We start from the raw sequence: 10,193 nt of genomic DNA on the forward strand, positions 1-10,193 counted from the left end.
TTTGTGTTTCCATATGAATTGTGAAATTTTTTGTTCTAGTTCTGTGAAAAATGTCATTGGTAATTTGATAAGGATTGCATTGAATCTGTAGATTGCATTTGGTAGTATAGTCATTTTCACAATATTGATTCTTCCTAACCAGGAACATGGAGTATCTCTCCATCTCTTTATATTGTCTTTGATTTCTTTCATTAGTGTCTTATAATTTTCTGTGTACAGTTCTTTTGTCTCCTGAGGTAAGTTTATTCCTAGATATTTAATTCTTTTGTTGCAGTGGTGAATGGGATTGATTCCTTAATTTCTCTTTCTGATTTTTCATTGTTAGTATATAGAAATGCAAGTGATTTCTGTGTTTTGATTTTGTATCCTGTAACTTTGCTAAATTCACTTATTAGCTCTAGTAATTTTCTGATACTATCTTTAGGGTTTCCTATGTACAGTGTCATGTCATTTGCAAACAATGAGAGCTTTACTTCTTCATTTCTGATCTGGATTCCTTTTCTTTCTTTTTCTTTTCTATTTGCTGTAGCTAGTACTTTGAGAACTATGTTGAATAATAGTGGTGAAAGTGGACATCCTTGTATTGTTCCTGATCTTAGGGGGAGTGCTTTCATTTTTTTCACCATTGAGAATAATGTTTGCCATCAGTTCAGTTCAGTTCAGTTCACTCGCTCAGTCGTGTCCGACTCTTTGCGACCCCATGAATTGCAGCATGCCAGGCCTCCCTGTCCATCACCAACTCCTGAAGTTTACTCAAACTCATGTCCATCGAGTCGGTGATACCATCCAGCCATCTCATCCTCTATCATCCCCTTCTCTGCCTGCCCCCAATACCTCCCAGCATCAGGGTCTTTTCCAATGAGTCAACTCTTCTCATGAGGTGGCCAAAGTACTGGAGTTTCAGCTTTAGCATCATTCCTTCCAAAGAACACTCAGGACTGATCTCCTTCAGAATGGACTGGTTGGATCTCCTTGCAGTCCGAGGGACTCTCAAGAGTCTTCTGCAACACCACAGTTCAAAAGCAACAATTCTAAAAAAAAAAAAAAAGCAACAATTCTTCGGCGCTCAGCTTTCTTCACAGTCCACTCTCACATCCATACATGACCACTGGAAAAACCATAGCCTTGACTAGACAGACCTTTGTTGGCAAAGTAATGTCTCTGCTTTTGAATATGCTATCTAGGTTGGTCATAACTTTCCTTCTAAGGAGTAAGCATCTTTTAATTTCATGGCTGCAATCACCATCTGCAGTGATTTTGGAGCCCAAAAAAAGGCATTAAGTGAGATTAAAACAAATACTTGAAAACAAGAAACCAAAGTTGAACCCCAGACAAATGGCAGTTACAAAATCAGGCAAAATATAATTTGAAAAATGGAATATACACATATACATATATGTATATATTATATACATTAAAGATTAACTGCAAGGGGAAAAGAACAGTAGGAAAGCAAACAAAGGAATAAATATAGAAAAAATAATAATAGATTTAAAAAATTAAAATTAAAAAAGAGAAAAGAAAGGTAAATTCCATAGAACTGCAAAGCCCAACATAGAGGCAGATATTTATAACAACAATAAAAAGTATTATTGAATATACACATATACATATATACCCATAAGCAAAAGCAAAACAGTCCAACAAAAATAAAGTACAATAGATTGACCTGCCAAACAAAGGAAACCAAAAATTATATCTACTAGTTAAGAACAAAACTAACTAAAGCACAAACTGGAAAACAGAACTAAAGCAAGGTGCCAGTTGGGGATAAAGCAATGAAAACAAAACTAACAAATATATTGAGAGGAAAGGAAAGAAGGAAAGAATAGATATGCAAAGTTAAATAGAGATATATAAAGCTTTATATACATTAAAGATTAACTACAAGGGGAAAAGAATAGAAGGAAAAGCAAACAAAGGAATAAACATAGAAAACATAATAATAGGTTTTAAAAAAATCGAAAAAGAGAGAGAGAAAAAAAAAAAGGAAAATTCTGCAGAACTGCAAAAGCCCAATGTAGAGGCAGAGGTTTATAACAACAATAAAAAGTGTGACCGAGGTGGGGTGGAAAAAAAGCTTCAAAAGCTTAATTAGATTTCATAGTGCCAATAAAATTGACAACTACAACAAAGGGGATAAAGAAAAAGAAAAAAGAAATCCAAAAGAATCTATAGAACAAGTGAAAACGTAAGAAGAATAAATGTTTTTCTTGAGTCACTGCTGTCAGCGTCCTTTCCCTCGCTGGGAGTCAATCCACCTCATCTCCCTAGGATGCCCTCCAACACTGTGCTGGTCTCAGGACCTGCTGTGGGGGCAGCTCAGATTCTAATCTGCTCCTACTCCTGTGTGTTCTTGCCCCCAATGTCCGCAGCTATCAAAACTAGTGTGTTTTCTTTTGTGGGAGCTCTCAATGTCCTTTTATATATTTCATAGATACAGAGTCTGCCTAGTTGATCGTGTGGATTTAATCTACAGCTTGTACAGCCGGTGGGAAGGTTTTGGGTCTTCCTTAGCCACACTGCTCCTGGGTTTCAATTGCGGTTTTATTTCCACCTCTCTATGTGGGTCGTCCACTGGGATTTGCTCCTGAGGCTGCCCTGGAGGACTTGGGTCTACCCCAGTGAGGGCCAGGTGTGGATGTGGTGCAGCTGCTTGGGTCACAGGGATTCTGGCAGCACCAGGTACTCAGGGGAGTTGGCAGCCAGGGCAGCATGAAATATAGTGCTCTAGAAAGGTATGGCAACCAGTATTGGCCTGTACACTCCAGTATTCTTGCCTGGAGAAACCCCCTGGCAGAGAAGCCTGGCAGGCCATAGTCTACAATGTTGGAAAGAGTTGGACACAATCGAAGCAACCTTGCATGCATAGATGCAAGATATTTTTTTGCCTGTGGCAGCTCTGCCCCAGTGACAGTTGAGCATGAGTGTGGTGCAGCTGCTTGGCTTGTGGCGGCGCAAAGTGTGCAGGAACATGGACTGCCTCTGCCCCGGGAGTTATGGTCCTATCTGAGTCTTTTTTCAAGCCTCTTGTAGCTGGGGATCAGAAGACTTCTTTGGCTTTCTCTGTAGCTCTGCCTTTCAGGCACTTAGATGGCTCCCTTGCCTGGGGTCTACTCTGTAGATCAGTGAGTCAGGCACTTAAAGAGGCACCCTGAGTGGGGTACTCTGCAGTTCAGTGAGTCAGGCCTTTGATGCATCAGCCTCTCTATTGTTCAGCTGCAGATGCTGGCGTGTGGGGAGAGAGAGGCTATGGTGATGGCTCCACCCCCTACGCGTAACTCAGCAGTATTGCCTTGCTTCCATGGCTGCCTGGCTTTCCTCCACAGGCATTTCTCACCACGGTCTCCTTCCTCACATCCCCTTGATCCATCTCTCCACAGTCAACAGCAGCCCTCGCCCTGGGATTACTCCACAATCCCTAATTTCCAGCTCCCAGCTGCTGCGCCTTTCAAGGGACCTGCATCCCTGTCCAGCATATGCATGGCTGTGGCAAGGACTGTCTGATGCTCATTCTTTCAGGCTGACACAGATCAGCTGTTTTACTCCCAGCCTTAAATGTTTCTCCTCTGACTCAGACAATTGCCCTCATGTGGGGACTGCACCCCTGGTTCAGTTCCCCTGCCCGCTGAGGGCAGGTCCAGTCCTACTAAGACTCCTGTTTTTCCCTCTAGTTCCTTGTCCTATCGAGTTTTGCGCGGGTCACAACAGACTGGTTCCAAATAGGAAAAGGAGGACGTCAAGGCTGTACATTGTCACCCTGCTTATTTAACTTATATGCAGAGTACATCATGAGAAATGCTGGGCTGGAAGAAACACAAGCTGGAATCAAGACTGCCGGGAGAAATATCAATAACCTCAGATATGCAGATGCCTCCACCCTTATGGCAGAAAGTGAAGAGGAACTAAAAAGCCTCTTGATGAAAGTGAAAGTGGAGAGTGAAAGAGTTGGCTTAAAGCTCAACATTCAGAAAACAAAGATCATGGCATCTGGTCCCATCACTTTATGGGAAATAGATGGGGAAACAGTGGAAACAGTGTCAGACTTTATTTTTTTTTTGGCTCCAAAATCACTGCAGATGGTGACTGCAGCCATGAAATTAAAAGACGCTTACTCCTTGGAAGGAAAGTTATGACCAACGTAGATAGCATATTCAAAAGCAGAGACATTAATTTGCCAACAAAGGTCCATCTAGTCAAGGCTATGGTTTTTCCTGTAGTCATGTATGGATGTGAGAGTTGGAGTGTGAAGAAGGCTGAGCACCGAAGAATTGATGGTTTTGACCTGTGGTGTTGGAAAAGACTCTTGAGAGTCCCTTGGACTGCAAGGAGATCCAACCAGTCCATTCTGAAGGAGATCAGCCCTGGGATTTCTTTGGAAGGAATGATACTAAAGCTGAAACTCCAGTACTTTGGCCACCTCATGCGAAGAGTTGACTCATTGGAAAAGACTCTGATGCTGGGAGGGATTGGGGGCAGGAGGAGAAGGGGACGACAGAGGATGAGATGGCTGGATGGCATCACTGACTTGATGGACATGAGTCTGGATGAACTCTGGGAGTTGGTGATGGACAGGGAGGCCTGGCGTGCTGCGATTCATGGGGTCGCAAAGAGTCGGACACGACTGAACGACTGAACTGAACTGATACATTCTTTTCCACTGGTCAAATACTCCTGTCTGCTCTCCTGCCCTGGTGTTCTGCATGCACTTCTGTGTCTGAAGGTGTATTACTTATGTATCCATGGAGAGAGATGTACTCCATGTCCACTTACTCCTCCACCATCTTGTTCCCCTCACCAGTATTCTTTTTTGCCGAGTCTTGTCTTTTGCTCTATTGATGGTATCCTTTTATGAATAGGAGTTCATAATGTTAATGTAGTCATTTTATTAACTCTTTTCGTTATGGCTAGTGCTTTTTACCTCTTTTCAAAGAAATTCTACCTCATCCTGATTTTTTTCAGTTCAATTCTGCTTTCCCTCGCAAGAGACTGAGTCTACCAGGGGCTTGAAAGCTGCTGATTCAGCCTGAATTCGACAGCGCTAAACCACACTTATAACAATACTTCCCATTAAATGGGAACTGCTTCAGTGGCAGAAATAATATTTCCTCCTTTTATTGGTATGATGGTATTGTCAAATGTTCTCATTGCTTATAGATCTGCAGATTTGCTGGCTTAAGGCAAAGCCCTTCATACAAAACTCATCAGTAAAAGATACATTCCTACAGATAGCTTAATCTCAGAGAAAATTCTACAGAATCATTGGCTCTTTGCTAGACAAAGTGGTAAAAGACAGAAGAAATGACAGGATCCTTAAAGTATCAATCAGTGTGCATGAGTCTTATTCAGGAAGTGAGATTTTCATTTATGCTAATGAATTAAAAAAGAAATTGGTACCATCCCAGCTCTAAAGAGGTTAAAAAAATTTTTTTAAGATAAGGTAGCAAAATCTCTAGGATATGTTTAAAATCTCATACTCTGATTCAGCATTTGTCTACCTGTTCATTATCACCAAAGAAGTACAGTGGATTCAACCAAACCTGGGATCAAAAATACTTGGTGGGGGGAGGGGGAGGCAGAGGAGGATGAATCCAGAAAGTTCCAAAAAGCAAAACTTCAATTTGCCACATGCTGATAACTACTTACATAGCATTTACATTGTATGAGGCATTATAAGTGATCTACAGATGATTTAAAATATGAGAGGATGTGCATAGGCTATGTGCAAATACTATGCCATTTTGTATAAGAGACTTGAGCATCCCATGGATTTTGGTATCCACAGGGGCCCTGGAACCAATCCCCTGAGGATATCCAGAGACAGTTACATAGTATTCTTTATTCTATTAAAGCTTTCTATTTTAATAAAAGCAGTCAAGACCTTCCTTTTAAAATACAAGCCTCCACTCACTAAAGTGAATGTTCCATGCTCCACTTGAAAATATACCATCCTTGTACCATGATTAATGTTTACCCCTGGGCTCAAAATGCTCATTCAGACTGCCAAGGCTTATAGGCACAAATCAGGAAAATACAGCCACAAATCATTCTCCCTAAATAAAAAGGTCAACTGGTATTAAATTAGTTCATTTACAGAACTCATTGAAATTAGCAGCATGTTCTTAAATTGCTTCTTGATTGAGGACATTTGCCTCATTAATTCTAAACAACCTGAGAAGACTATTAAAGTCTCATAGAAAAAAATTGACCAAAGGACAAGATTCTCAATACACTTTACCTTGGGGGCAAATGGTAAGTCTCAGGAAATATATACACAGAGGGAGAAACGCAAGGTGAGGGAGTGTAACTTTCACATTCTACCTGGAAGTCCTCTTTTATTTTCATTTATTTGTGCTTTCATTTTTCTAGCCAGAGGGAACTTCCTTTTTTTAAAAAATGGTCTAATTGACTTTTTTTATTTTTACATGTATCTACGCTTTTCAAATTCTTTTCCCATTTAGATTGTTCCAGAATATTGAGCAGTGTACCCTGTGCTATACAGTAGGCCCTTCTTTGTTATATATTTTAAATACATTAGTGTGTATACGTCAGTCCCAAACATCCAATGTACCCCTGCCCCCACCTTTCCGCTTTGGTAACTGTAAGTTTGTTTTTTATGTGTGGGAGTCTATTTCTATTTGGGGCAACATGCATGGACCTCGAGATTATCGTACTAAGTGAAATAAGTCAGACACAGACAAGTATTACATGATATTGCTGATATGAGCAACCTAAAAAATATGGTACAATTGAACTTATCTACAAAACAGAACTTTCTAAAATACAAATCCAGTCGTGCAATTCTCCAATTCAGTGGTTTCCCTCCGCCTTTATTTGTTTTTTTAATATTTACTTATTTATGTGGCTGTGCCAGGCTTTAGTTGCGACACACAGGATCTTTAGTTGCGGGATGTGGGATCTAGTTCTCTGACCAGGATTCGAGCCTGGGCCCCTGGAGTGTTACACACTGGACTACCGGGGGAAGTTCCCCACTTTGCCTTTAATCTAGCTCTGGTCTCCCCTCCACCTGCCAGTTACTCTCCACCACACGAGTCTGCTATTCTCTGGATCACCTTTGAGCATTTTTACAAGCTTTTCCTCTGCTTTCTTGAGTGAGTGAGTGAGTGAAGTCGCTCAGTCGTGTCCGACTCTTTGCGACCCCATGCATGTAACCTACCAGGCTCCTCCGTCCATGGGATCCTCCAGGCAAGAATACTGGAGTAGGTTGCCATTCCCTTCTCCAGGGGATCTTCCCGACCCAGGGATTGAACCCAGGTCTCCCATCTTGCAGGCAGACGCTTTAACCTCTGAGCCACCATCTGCTTTCTGAGCCTAGGTTAATTCCTACTCATCTTTGTTGTTATTCAGTTGCCTGGTCATGTCCTACTCATCACAACCCCATGGACTGCAGGACGCCAGGTTTCCCTGCCCCTCACCACCTCCCAGAGTTTGCCCAAGTTCATGTTCACTGCATTGGTGATGCCATCCAACCATCTCATCCTCTGTTGCCCTCATCTTCTGTCTTCAGTCTTTCCCAGCATCAGGGTCTTTTCCAGTGAGTCAGCTGTTCACATCAGGTAGCCAAAGTATTGGAGCTTCAGCTTCTCTTCTTTCTTCAGCTATTTGTAAAGCCTCAGACAACCCCTTTGCCTTGTTGCTATGGGATGGTTTTGTTTGCTACCTCCTGTTCAGTGCCACAGACCTCTGTCCATAGTTCTTCAGGCACTCTGTTTTCTAGATCTAATGCCTTGAATCTATTTGTCACCTCCACTGTATAGTCTTAGGAGATTTGATTTAAATTGTACCTGGCTAGCCTAGTGGTTTCCCCAACTTTCTCTAGTTTAAGCCTGAATTTTGCTATGAGACGCTGATGATCTGAGCCACAGTCATCTTTAGGATTCTGCTTAAGTACCCACTTTGTCTAAGAAGCCCTTCCTGAATTCAGTGAGCCTGCTATAGGTGCCCCTTTGCTGCACGTTACCAGAATACCTACCACCCCAACATGATTGCTGGTTAATTCTTCTGTGTCATTTACTGTAGGTTTTGTAAAGACAGAGACTGTGTCTTGTACACCATTTTATTCCTACAAGAGCTGCCTGGGCCTTAGTGGAGATTCAATAAATAGTTAAGTGAATGAACAAATGGGTGATTGGATTAGCTTGGCACTTCTTGAGCCCTTTCCCTGTAGAAAGCTGTGTTGTTGTGGAGGACTACTGTAGTATTCTCCCTGAACAATCCTCAATAAACACTCAGCATTTTCCTGGAGAAGAGACATGCACTCGAGTTACTAGAGTGTAAGACACCAAAAGTTTCTAACGATGAGAGCTCTGAGGAGGGAGCAATTATTTTCACTTGGAGACACTGAGGAGTCTTCTGGTGTGGGAGAAGGTGGGTGATATGATACAGTTCATTTGAATATCAGCTGATGTTATTATCCAACTGATTCGGATAAGAAAAGGAGGAGGCTGGAAAGGGCTTTCTGATTATAGAGAAGGAATGATAGAAACAAAGAGCCAAAGGAAGAATATTATTCAAACATTCATTCATTCACTCATTCATAATATGCAAATATTATCCTTAATAATCAGTCATCAAAAAATTATTGAAGGTTCTTGTTTTCTTTTTTTTAAATCCCATCTGCCACTCTTGAGTCTTTTGATTGGAGCATTTAGTCCATTAACATTTAAGGTAATTATTGATAGCTATGTGGGGTTTTTTTGTTGCCACTTAATTTTTTTTAATTGAAAGATATTTGCTTTACAGAATTCTGTGGTTTTCTGTCATACATCGACAAGAATCAGCCATAGATACACCCATGTCCCCTCCCTCCCAAAACTCCCCTCCATCTCCCTCCACACCCCAACCTTCTAGATTGTTACAGAGGCCCTGTTTAAGTTCCCTGCATCACACAGCAAATTCCCATTGCCTATTTATTTTACGTATGGTATTCTAAATTTCCATGTTACTCTCGCCATACATCTGACCTCTCCATCCTCCCCTCCCCCCATGTCCTTAGGTCTGGTTTCTGCATCTGTTTCTCCACTGCTGCCCTGAAAATACATTCTTCAGTGCCATCTTTCAAACACGCAGGGTTGATGTCCCTTAGAATGGACTGGTTGGATCTCCTTGCAGTCCAAGGGACTCTCAAGAGTCTTCTCCAACACCACAGTTCAAAACCATCAATTCTTTGGCACTTGGCCTTCTTCACAGTCCAAATCTCACATCCATACATGACTACAGGAAACACCATAGCCTTGACTAGACGAACCTTTGTGGGCAAAGTAATGTCTCTTCTTTTTGATATGCTATCTAGGTTGGTCATAACTTTCCTTCCAAGGAGTAAGCGTCTTTTAATTTCATGGCTGCAGTCACCATCTGTAGTGATTTTGGAGCCCATAAAAATAAATTCTACACTGTTTCCACTGTTTCCCCATATATTTCCCATGAAGTGATGGGACCAGATGCCATGATCTTAGTTTTCTGAATGTTGAGCTTTAAGCCAACTTTTTCACTCTCCTCTTTCACTTTCCTCAAGAGGCTTTTTAGTTCCTCTTCACTTTCTGCCATAAGGGTGGTGTCATCTGCATATCTAAGGTTATTGATATTTCTCCCAACAATACTGATTCCAGCTTGTGCTTCTTCCAGCCAAGTGTTTTTCATGATGTACTCTGCATATAAGTTAAATAAGCAGGGTGACAATATACAACCTTGATGTACTCCTTTTCCTATTTGGAACCAGTCTGTTGTTCCATGTCCAGTTCTAACTCTTGCTTCCTGACATGCATGTAGGGTTCTCAAGAGGCAGGTCAGGTATTTGCGTCTCTTTCAGAATTTTCCAGAGTTTATTGTGATCCACACAGTCAAAGTCTTTGGCATAGTCAGTAAAGCAGAAATAGATGTTTTTCTGGAACTCTCTTGCTTTTTTGATGATCCAGCGGGTGTTGGCAATTTGATCTCTGGTTCCTCTGCCTTTTTTTTTTTTTTTTTAATTTTTAATATAAAAGTAATTAATGTCCTCTGCCTTTTCTAAAACCAGCTTGAACATCTGGAAGTTCACGGTTCATGTATTGCTGAAGCCTGGCTTGGAGAATTTTGAGCATTACTTTACTAGCATGTGAGATGAGTACAATTGTGCGGTAGTTTGAGCATTCTTTGGCATTGCCTTTCTTTGGGATTGAAATGATAAGTGACCT

The sequence above is a fragment of the Bos mutus genome, chromosome 27 (assembly GCF_027580195.1).
Source record: "Bos mutus isolate GX-2022 chromosome 27, NWIPB_WYAK_1.1, whole genome shotgun sequence".
Lineage (NCBI taxonomy): Eukaryota > Metazoa > Chordata > Mammalia > Artiodactyla > Bovidae > Bos > Bos mutus.